The 11,503-nt window shown below is 34.9% G+C and overlaps 1 pseudogene; it reads right to left on the reverse strand.

Annotated features, from left to right (window-relative positions):
• Positions 1-8,559: 8,559 nt before the first annotated feature.
• LOC117905836 lies at positions 8,560-10,268 on the reverse strand (annotated as a pseudogene).
• Positions 10,269-11,503: the final 1,235 nt, after the last annotated feature.

An 11,503-nucleotide genomic window follows, 5' to 3' on the forward strand; every position in this document is an offset into this window, starting at 1 on the left:
CTTAGGTAATACAATGCCATTTCTTTGTTCTTTCATTTTCTTGTGCAAGTAATGCTCCAAGAGAGCGTTCTTGTGCGGTGATGTAGAGTATCAATGGCTTCCCTGCCATAGGAGCACCTAAGATCGGTGGATTAGCCAAGTATTTTTTTATGCTTTCAAAGGCATTATGACAAGCTTCGTCCCAAAAAAATGGTATATCTTTCTTCATAAGTCGGTTGAAGGGTTGACATCGTCCTGCAAGGTTTGAAATAAATCGTCGAACGAAAGCAAGACATTCTTGAAGACTTCTAAGTTCTTGAAGATTCCTTGGCTCTGGCATATCTTGAATAGCTGCGATCTTAGATTGATCCACTTCAATGCCACGGTGTCGAACAATAAACCCTAGAAACTTACCAGAAGTAACACCAAAAGCACATTTGAGCGAATTCATTTTGAGTTGGTACCTTCTTAACCTGTCAAACACCATACGAAGATCTTGCAGGTGGTCTTCTCTCTTTCTAGACTTGACAATCAAGTCATCAACATAGCACTCAACATTCTTATGGAGCATGTCGTCAAATATTTTTTCCATAGCGCATTGATATGTTGCACCTGCATTCTTTAGTCCAAAAGGCATCACTTTGTAACAGTATATACCCTTTGGAGTCCGAAATGCAGTAAGCTCTTCATCCCATGGTGCCATTCGTATTTGATTATACCCCGATGATCCATCCATAAAGGATAAAGCTTCATAACCAGTAGTTGCATCAATCATAAGCTCGATGATTGGTAATGGGAAGTCATCTTTTGGGCAAGCATTTTTTAAATCTCTGAAATCCACACAAACACGGATCTGCCCATTTTTTTTCTTAACTGGAACGATGTTCGCAATCCATGTCGGGTACTTTACCTCCCTAATGAAACCGACTTCAATCAATTTATCAATTTCGGCTTCTATTTGCGAAACAAGTTCTGGTCAAAATCGTCTTTGGGCTTGCTTAATCGGTCAGACACCATGCTTCACCATGAGTTGATGTACTGCAACTTTTGGATCAAGACCTGGCATTTCTTTGTACGGCCATGCGAAGACATCTTTATAATTGAGTAACAACTCAAAATAACTTTTCTCTTCAGAAGGACTTAGAAGCATACTTACATAGATTGGCCTTGAGTTTTCATTTGTTCCTAAATTGAGCTCTTTTAACTCATCTACAGTGGCTTGCCCCCCGTCCTCAAATACTTGAGGAGCTTTCCCTGGTTCATCTTCTAAAAATTCTGAATTAGAGTCAACTTGCACTGTAACATGGTAGCTAGTGTGCGTCAAACTTTCTTCAACATCTTTAGGGCATCCCTTGTCCGACTGTTTAGTGATCATGATGGTACGTCGTTTTATTTTTAATGAACCATTAGTACAAATTTCCCAAGTTGAATGGCGTTTCACCCTTGATGGGATTAAACTTCTTATCTTTGCATCTTTCTTTAGCTCAATACCCTGTTTCTTATTAGGATTTCGTCGCCATGACTTTCGGGGTAGAGTCCCAACTCTTTGTTGTATTGACCTTTGTGGGATATGTGCTAAATTCTGTTCTACTTGGTTAAAATCACCCAATCTAGTGAACACTGAAGCTCGTGTAATTGGAGTTTCAATCCGATCAAATACTGAGATTCGAGGAGGAGGATTTGACCCACTACTCTCTTCCATGTCTTCTACAGTGATATGTTGTGTACTTGTCTTAGTTTTCTTAGTCTTAGCTGAAATTTTGATAGGCTCGAAAGGTACAAACCCTAAACCTGCCCTAGAAGGTTTGATTGCATACCCTTGTTGTTTCAACTTCTTTTGAGTTTCGTTAAGGCCATGCATCTTTTCACCTATAGTCTCGGGGCTAAGTTCTCCTAATTGTGATGACGAAGTGAAGTCATACCCTGCCTTGGCTAATAACTTATAAGCCTTAGGATTGAACCCCTCATCTATTATTTTACCAAGAAAGAATTCTTGCTTTGTTTGATCTCTTGAGGATTTGACGGATTTTTGTGTCTCATCCCTAGAGATAAGTTGTAAGTTTGGCAGGGGAATGGTCGCATCTTCTTTCAAGACCTGAAGATCTCCATTTTCCAATCTACGACGTTGTACTTCACTTTTGTCTTCTATGAAAGGTGGTTGACCCTCACTTCGTCGAGATCTTGGGATGTACCTAAATACTGGGAAAGTAGTGACAATCGCTGAGTCCAATGTCGATTTTTTTTAGGATTCATTTTTTTCTTCAATTTGAGTCATCATTGGTTGTGAAATTTCCTCTACTAACGTCGACTTACACTGCTCAACTTTTCCCTTAAGTTTAGCCTTCCCAGTTGAGGGAATGGTCGCAGGAAGGACTTCCTCCATAGCTTCATTTTCTATGTAAAATTTAGCGTCAGCAAAATAAGACTCAACTTCTGTAAATGGCTTAGTGTCAGCCTCTACTTTCTTTACCCTTCCTTGATAGAATTTGAAACACTGGTGTAGTGTTGAAGGAATTACTCCATTCTCATAAAGCCATGGTCGCCCGAGTAATACATTGTAAGATGTTTTTGGCATCAATTACATGAACAATGTGTTTGAACTCAATTCACCCGTACAAGCTCTAGGCGAATCATACAATAGCTCGTTGTCCTCCTTGAATTAAAGCCCTGGATCATTAGGCGACTTTGAGTTAGTTCTTTCATAGCAATCCCGAGTCGTCTCATTGTTGTTTTGGGCATGATATTTATTGCAGACTCTCCATCAATCAAGATTCGAGTGAAATTTTGTTCCCGTATGTACTCGGTAACAAACAGAGGTTGATTATGTGGTTTTGACCCTAACTGAAGGTCTTCATCGGTAAAGGCGATGGTTGTACAACATTTGGCACAATTGTGACTTTCATCCTCACGTTTTGCCCCCTTTATTTTGGTAGTAAAGAGTGTTGGATTCCTAAGTACTTGAATCAACGTATTTCGCATCTCATTAGGAAGTTGTAGCATTTCGTGTCTATTAAATGGTGAGGGTAGGTGTTGTAAGCTTGTTACTACCCCTTCTTCTTCCTTAGTTTTTCTTGATTCAACACCAAGAATGCTTTCCTCATATTCACTTAACTCATCTTCTTTCGAAGTCTCATTGCAAGAGACCATATGAGTTGATATTGTCACATTTTTATCAAAGAACCCTAAGGGGAAGTACTCCCCTAGGGTGATAGGGGTGATGAGTTTCTGGACCAAAAGATTGTCTATTCGGACAATTGCTTGTTTCCTCCCAGGATTCTTTTTTTCTTTCTTCTCTAGGTGTTGTTGAGTATTCCATTCATGTCGTCCCCTCCTAGAAAGGTTAGGGTATGAATGCGACCTTTGCTTCTTACAAAGTCTTTTTTCGTGTCATCAATGTCCATCCTTCTTCGTCATATGGCATTGATTTATTATTAAAGCAAAGGTGAAGAAGGCTGTCCTGACATGACACTTATGTTTGCTTTGGTTTTGGTGACCTATGTTGAATAGTGTTGGCACATGCCCCCAATTTCTTAAGCAAAAAATGTAATGGGACAGGATCAAATAACCCAAATGTGACTGTAGCATGATTTGACTCCACTACTTCATTTAAATCTAAATGAATTCTTCTTTGCTTTGCAAGTTTCATTATGAGATCTTTTAAAACGAAACATTTATCCACAGGATGACTGACAATTCGATGATAATGACAATAGTTTGAATCATTAACACGACCAATTTCTTCTGGACGCTTGCACTCAGATAACTCGATAACATTTTTCTGAAGCAAGTCTTCCAGCATGTTAAGCACATCAGAGTCAGGAAAAGGATACTTCTTCTCCTCTAATTCCTTCAAGGTGAATCGACGCCTCTCATTTTCCTGGATTGGTCCAGCCTCTTTAACTTCCTTCTTTTTATCTCTTGCTGAAATTTTGACGGGAGTCGTATTTATCGTCATTGACTCCTGGATGGGTTTCTTCGAGGTTTTGTCATTCCTTTTCCCATCATGTCTCTCTTTTTTATGATCAACGGTAAGATCCTTCTTAGAACCATGGTTGGCTATGCTGAGCTCCATGTCATGTGCTCGAGTAGCTAATTCTTCAAAGGTACGAGGTTGTATCCCTTGGAGAATGTATAAGAGACCCAGTGCATTCCTGTATTCACATTTCCACGGCTGATACCTCAGATAATCTATCTTTGTAGTCGAAGCTTAAGAAACGCCAACGGTTGATATAGTCTACAACCGGTTCGTCTTTCCATTGATTAGTGTTAGTAAGTTCCATCATACTTACAGTTCGTCGGGTGCTATAAAAACGGTTGAGGAATTCATGTTCCATTTGGTCCCAACTATCGATACACTCTAGTGCAAGGTCTATGTACCAATCAAAAGCATTCCCTCGAAGAGAACAGACGAATTGTTTAACTAATAAGTCACCATCTGTACCCGCGTTGTTACAAGTTTCAACGAAATGGGCAACATGTTGTTTTGGATTGCCTTTTCCATCAAATGATTGAAATTTTGGAGGTTGATAACCCATAGGCATACGTAGGTTATCAATCCTCATAGTGTAAGGTTTAGAGTACATGAACGTACTCTGTGAGGGTCCACCGTACTGCACCCTAATGGTGTTAGTTATCATGTCCTGAAGTTGTTGGACAGATAATGACGCCATTGAGGCAGATTCCGTCGTTTGTCTCTCACCTTGCATTGTCTTATACGTATGTGGTGCATCATCGAGAGGAGATGCAACATTCGGAGGGTGGTTGAGTCCGTGACTTGACTCACCCGCATTTTGTACTTGTGTCTCAACCTTGTTTATGAGAGAGGCTATTTGCATATCCTTCTCCTCAACCGTCTTGGTGAGTTTGGCGATGGCACAGGCCATCTCTGCTAATTGTTCCTCTATGGATGTAATGCCGGTTGCCATTACCGGCATGGTCATCGAGAAGGGAGAAGTAAAAGAGTCAGAATGATTGGAGTAGTTTTCCTCTTTTGACATTCTGGTTGGCGATCCAGAGTATGAGACAGTGCTGGAGTTGGCGTCGGTAACTGAGCAAGGAGATTTATCCCCAAAGTCCCTTAGTGTTGAAGAGAGTTTTCCCCTGCTACGAGGACTATGGCTCTTTGCCCCCAAAGAGGCCAAGGTGATGAGTGGTTGATGCTCATCATGGGTCCTTACCGGTTTTGGCAAACAAGCAGACTCACTTGTTTGTTTTGTTGAGAGTGAAGATGTTGATTTTGCTTTGCTACGAGTCATGGGGCCTGTAGCGGTGTCATGTGTTGATTGTGCAATGACAATCTTATCATTGCCCTTGTTGTCATGCACAACTTGAGTTCTTTTGGGTGTCATCGATGTAGTAGAGATTAATCTTCTAACAAAATATATGAGAGGCAGAGAGGTCCCACCGGGCGTGCTAGAAATTTGTACGCACAAATTTCGTAAAATTTTATCCTGTAAAAATTAGCACAATAAAATAGGAAAATTAATCCGAACAAATGATTTATTAAATTTAAAAATGTAGTGCGGGTACAATCTCATAAATAAATAATATTCTTTCCAAAAGAATATTTTTCCTTCTGATTCTTTTGACTTGATCACACTTCGGAAGACGACAATGACGTTTTCTTGATTTTAGAGATCAATCGAGGGCCACAAATGGCTTATTCTCGAATGACCTTGTTGAATGGCAAAGAACGATTGTATTAGTTCTTTTGCTGTTTACTGAACTTGCAAGGAGATTTGATGAAGCTCTCTATTGTTGTGAAGCCCCTTCTCCTATACGGAGTTACCTTTGGATTTTCTCCTTAGGATTTTCCTCTCTAGGATTTTCTTCTTCCCTCTTGATGGAAGACACCTCTATTTATAAGTGAAGAAAGAGAATTTGAATTTCAAAATCCCCAATTTTAGTTGCTTAATTCAAGGGATTTAGTTCCTTAATTTTAGCAAATTTTCTTATCCAGGAGGTTTTACCAACAAGATAATAATAATAATAATAATTTTCTTATTATTATTATTATCCTTTTTATAGTTGGAGATGAAAGAGACTTATCCATAAGATGATTTTTTATTTTATTTTTAGAAGATCAAATTAGTGGTAATTTAATCCACTAATTTTTTTATGTCTACAAATGTGTTTGACGTATTTTTATTCAAAGTATTTTTAAGATAATCATTTATAAAATATTTTTTTCAAAAAATACCATGAGTTATTTTTCAATATTTAAAATTTTTTTTAGATTTGAAAAGTCTTTCTTAAAATTTCTCAAACATCTAATTCTTTTTTTTCAAAAGAAATTTTTAAACTAGAAATACTTTATAAAATTACTGTCAAATGGACTCTAAATACTTGTTCTTAGGTTTGATTTTATTGCATTTTTTAAAATTCACAACTCTCGCTTAGATTTGGTTATTGGTTAAGGGGTTCGTAAATATACTCTTTTGAATTATTTACTTTTGAAGGCATTAATTTTTTGTTACTGCTTAATCTCCCACTTTTTATTATTAACACTTGAAGTTTTAAACCATGACCTAAGATCCAAGGATAGTATAGTCAAAGATGAGTATAGGCTAAGTGTTTGTAAAATAGTTTATGTGAAATTTCAAGACTTGGGCCATGGTAGAAAAAAATATGGACATATTTCTAATTTTAAAAAGAGTAGTAATTTGGTGTAATAATGGGAAGTTATGTTAGCAATAGCTTTGCAAAAGTGCTTACCATATATTACCTTACAACAATTATGAGATAATCACATATAAGAAAGTTAATTAAATTTGATAGAGAAAGGCAAAATAGGAGTTATTAGAATAATACAAACGAAAATTCAATATAATTATTTAATACAATCAATTATGAAAATTTAGTGAATTTTTTAGATTAAATTAAATAAATTAGGTCTTGTTTGGATACACTTCATTTTTTATTTTTAAAAAATAAAAAATAATAGTAATTTTTATATAAAATATAAAAACTCTTCATATAAGAGGTATCAATATATTTTATGTTCCTAAAATTTTTTTTTTAATTTTAATTTATAGTGAAAACTTTCTTTTTAAATTTGAGGTAGTAAAAATTTTCTAATACCTTATTTTTTTAATAGTTTTTAAAAACCATCTTAAAGGTAAATTTTTAATACTTCTTGCATTTTATATAGGAACTACTATTAATTTTTTATTTTTAAAAATAAAAAATAAGTAGTATATCAAACAAAACCTCAACTTTTATATAAATAAAGTATGCTTAGATGATTAATTCTATGGTCTTTTATAAGAGAAAGGAGAGACGGAGAAGAGTAGAGAGAGAAAGAAAGAAAAAGGGTCCAAAGAATAGTGTTTATGACTTATGAGGTGAGAAAATATGCTATTTTTCTATTGTAAATATGCATAGCTCCTTCAAAATACCTCAAATTGAAGGGTTAAATGGGCTGGCTAGGCCAGGCCGAAGGCCAGAATTTTGGGCCAATACCGGCCCAAACAGTCTGTATATCCACTTCATATCAAAATATGTCACTTTTATTTATTGAAATAAATAATGACAGTGAAGAAATGAAGATGAAAAAAGATTGCATCACCTGGACTTGAAAATTGAGGTAGTAGTAGCTCACCTTCAAACTGCCTTTGCTTGAATTTCTTAAATTCAAGCAAATGATGTTGGACTGACCGTAACCTAGGAAGACTGCCTTCAAAATCTGTTCATGTTCAAATTGAACTTATAATTTTGCTTGAACTCAAGTGGGAAAATATAAAAAATAAAAATTTATAAAAAAAAAATGGCGTTTTCTAATAACATATTTTAATTGTTTTCAATTGTTTTTACTTGTTTTTTAAATATTTTTCTAAAAAATAATTATATAAATATTGGAAAATGAATGCAAATATAATCATAGATAAGTAAAAAATATTAAAAAAATTGTAGAAAATAGATTAAAAAAAATTTAAGTTCCCTAATAAATTTTTATTTTACAAAACATCATAAACTATTTTTCAAAAATATTTTCGAAAACACTTTCTAAACATAAATAAAGTATTAATTCTCTACTTTCTTAATTTGATTCCAAGCCAACCCAATTCAAATTATATTCACCATCAACATTATCTTCAATTAATTACCATACTTTATAATTTTATTTTTGTAATATACATTATTATCTAGACTCCTATTTTCTATATTTTTTCACTTTTTTTTTTTTTGCCACTGATGCACACTTGAAATAGAAACCACCATTTGTGCTTTTCATCAATGGTAATATTCCTAGTCAAGATAGCAACAGATTCAACAACCTCAACAATGAAAATTAAGGACAACAAAAATTCTAAGTAAATTTTTTTCTAAATTCATCTCAACATACATCAGACTGCCGGCCTTTTATTGAATATATCCTACTCTACTACAAAGAACTTTAGCTTCACGAGGCTCGGACTTCAACTCACTTGACTTGTTCTATGGATACAATAGATCATACTTTGTTTGATAAATCAAAGGTAAAAAAAAAAAAATGACCCAGATGATAATGGATTTGAAAATCCATCCATTCAGCAGACCATGACGAAAAAAGAAGGCCATAGTTGAGATGAGGCCAGGCCTTCAAGGAACCGACTTTCCATGTTTTCTTCCGAGCAACATATGGCGAAAAGTCGTCATTTTATGTGACTGTGCCGAAATTACACCCCTTGTTGAGGCATCTTGTGACAAGATTATACCATATCCATCCCCATATGAGTCCATCCCTTCGGCCATGAGTTGCCAAACAAGGCTGCCGCTGATCCCTCCTCCGGTGCTCTCAAAGTTGTTCATGCTTTGGTAGACTGTGCTCAAGTACTGATCTCTTGCACCCAAGCTGTATCCTTGATCTTTGCTTGATTTCCCAAATTCAGCCATGACCAGTGGCTTCTTTAGTATTCCCTTTGAATCTATAGAGTGACACTGCATCCACCTTTGCATAAAGGCCATCTGCGCGGATTCATTTTGTCCAGACAGCCTAAAATAACATAATCTTTGATCAGATATGTTCAACATGAATTTGGTATTAATTTATGCTACTTATATGGCATGTTATTAACATATAGTGGAAATTTTTTCGGGTTTTTAGTTAAACTAAATAGGAGTATTAGGGTAATGAATTGAAGTACCAAATATCAGGATATGCATGTATGGTGGTAAAATCTATCTCTTTGATGAGATTGTTGCTGATGAAATCAGTGCCAACTTGGTAACCAGGATTGTTGACCTTCATTTCGGGCATGGAGTCCCCGTAAAATCCTTCCATGCCTATTTCAAGCAGGTGGTTTTTGTCCATAGATTTCACAAAACTTGCCATTTCTTGGACCCAACCCTGTCATTTGAGTGTAAAGCTTAGCCAAACTATAGATTTCAGTACGTTAATTTCGAAAAATCAGTTCATTTCTCTAGTCATATATAAGATTTGTGAGTATCAAAGCTTACATTAACCATTCTTCCTGAGGAATCAGCTTGGCATCGAGGCTCGTTCATCAGTTCCCATGCCATGATCGTAGGATCATCTTTGTACACAATTCTAGTGATGGTGTTGAACCTCGTAATAACTCTCTGCCACCGATGTTAACCAAGCGATAAAGTTAGATAAAATCGAATTATTTCTCTTACAAAACAAAGCATATCTGCATGAAAAATAATGTGCTGATTGTCATACCTTAACATGGTTTTTATAGTATTCTTTTACCGTTGGGTTTGTGTAGAAATCATCCTCTCCATCAACATTAACTCCTGCATTTCGAGCCCACTCAACATACTGCGGACGTCCTCCATAATCTCTGTAGTTATTCACAAAACTTAAAATCAAGCGAATCCCATATCGTCTTGCCTCCGAGATCACAAAATCCAGTGCCTGAATTCCATTAACAATCAGCTTCCATCTTATAATTAATCAAGTAACAGTGATAGCAACAATATGGCATTAATTTTGAGGATATTAGGCTATACTTATACCTGAAAGACACGTTCATCGTAGGTACCGGCGATATCTGTAGCGCTCTATCGCCTCCATCGCTAAAAGCCCAAGTCCGACACACCGATAAGCCAGCACCAGCAGCCTCCCGGAAAGTGTTCGAGATCTTATACCTCTCACTGGGCTCAGCTGCAACATGCATCATCCAGTAGGAATTGAAACCATTGAAAAGAGAAGACGACCCATCAAGTACAAACCGGGTTCCCTCTGTTCTAACAAACCCTCCATCAGAATGAACCCTAGCTTGACAAACAAGAGCCAGAGTGATCAAAACTCCCACGACATAGCCAACCTTATGGGACCGAGACATTAGGCCTTTCTATAAACGAAAAGTATTAGGTGGAATTCAAGGGAAGTTGTGGTATATGAGTGGATTCATGGGGCAACTACTTATAGGCCTTTTGAGATAAGGAAATGTGCTAAAATAGAAAACCCAGAAGAAAAAAAGTAGGGTTTTGGATCTTGAAGGGTCAAAAATTGCGGGTTTTGCTAAAAATAGTAAAGAGCTCAGGCTAATCGATGTGGTTGCATGAAAAGGGAGCAGAGAGGAAGGCGGTTGGTTGAAAGGTCCGGAGAATCAACATAGGGTCTGGTGTTCTTTTCAGTGAAGTTTCTAAATATAGAGAGAGTGTAATCTATGTGGTGTGCATGTGGGACTAATCTGAGCAGTGACTCTTATCCACCACCTTCAAATCCATATTTTCACATTACTCATCTGGATAAGAGTTTCTTGTGCAGCGGTTTTTGACTCTTACTTCCACTGTCGAGGATGTTTGGGGTATGTTCCGTTAACTTGTTTTCAAAATCAGTTTTTTTGTTTTTACAATAAAAAATTTTGAAAACATGTTTAACAACAACAAAATAGAAATACTTTTTTTTTCTATTTTGAAAATAGAAAATAGTATTTTATAATAATATTTTTAATTATTTTATAATAATATTTTTAGTTATTTTCAATTATTTTCACCACTTATTTTTTAGAACTATTGAACTAATTATATAGATATAAAAAATAATTAAAAATAAACTTCTAAGAATAAAAATTACTTTTAATTAATATTTTAAAACTTAGAAAATAGTATAAGAGCATTTTTACATAATATCATATAATAGTTTTTAAAAACAATTTTATTTAAAGAAAAAAACACTTTCCAAATATACCCTTAACCTTTTATTATTACATAATATTTCATCATTTGGTAAAATTTAAGGATCATTTTAATTTGAATTTTAAAAAAAAAATTATTGAAAATATATTAATTAATTAATTTTAGTTTAAATATATTGATAGAATAAAATTAATTTGAATTAAACTTGAACTAGATTTTTCCAATTAGTATAATCTTTTAATACAATTCAATTTATGATCTTATTTTAAACTATCATCAAATTTATTAAACATATTGTCAATTTAATTTAAATTTTTGACATATTCTAAAAAGAAATTTTTTATTTTTGGATATAATTATAATATGATATTTAAAAAATAAAAATAAAAATAAATCTTATTATATAGGATGATTTAAATTTTATGAAACTATTAAA

This window comes from Vitis riparia, chromosome 18, assembly GCF_004353265.1.
Source record: "Vitis riparia cultivar Riparia Gloire de Montpellier isolate 1030 chromosome 18, EGFV_Vit.rip_1.0, whole genome shotgun sequence".
NCBI classification, from domain to species: Eukaryota; Viridiplantae; Streptophyta; class Magnoliopsida; order Vitales; family Vitaceae; genus Vitis; species Vitis riparia.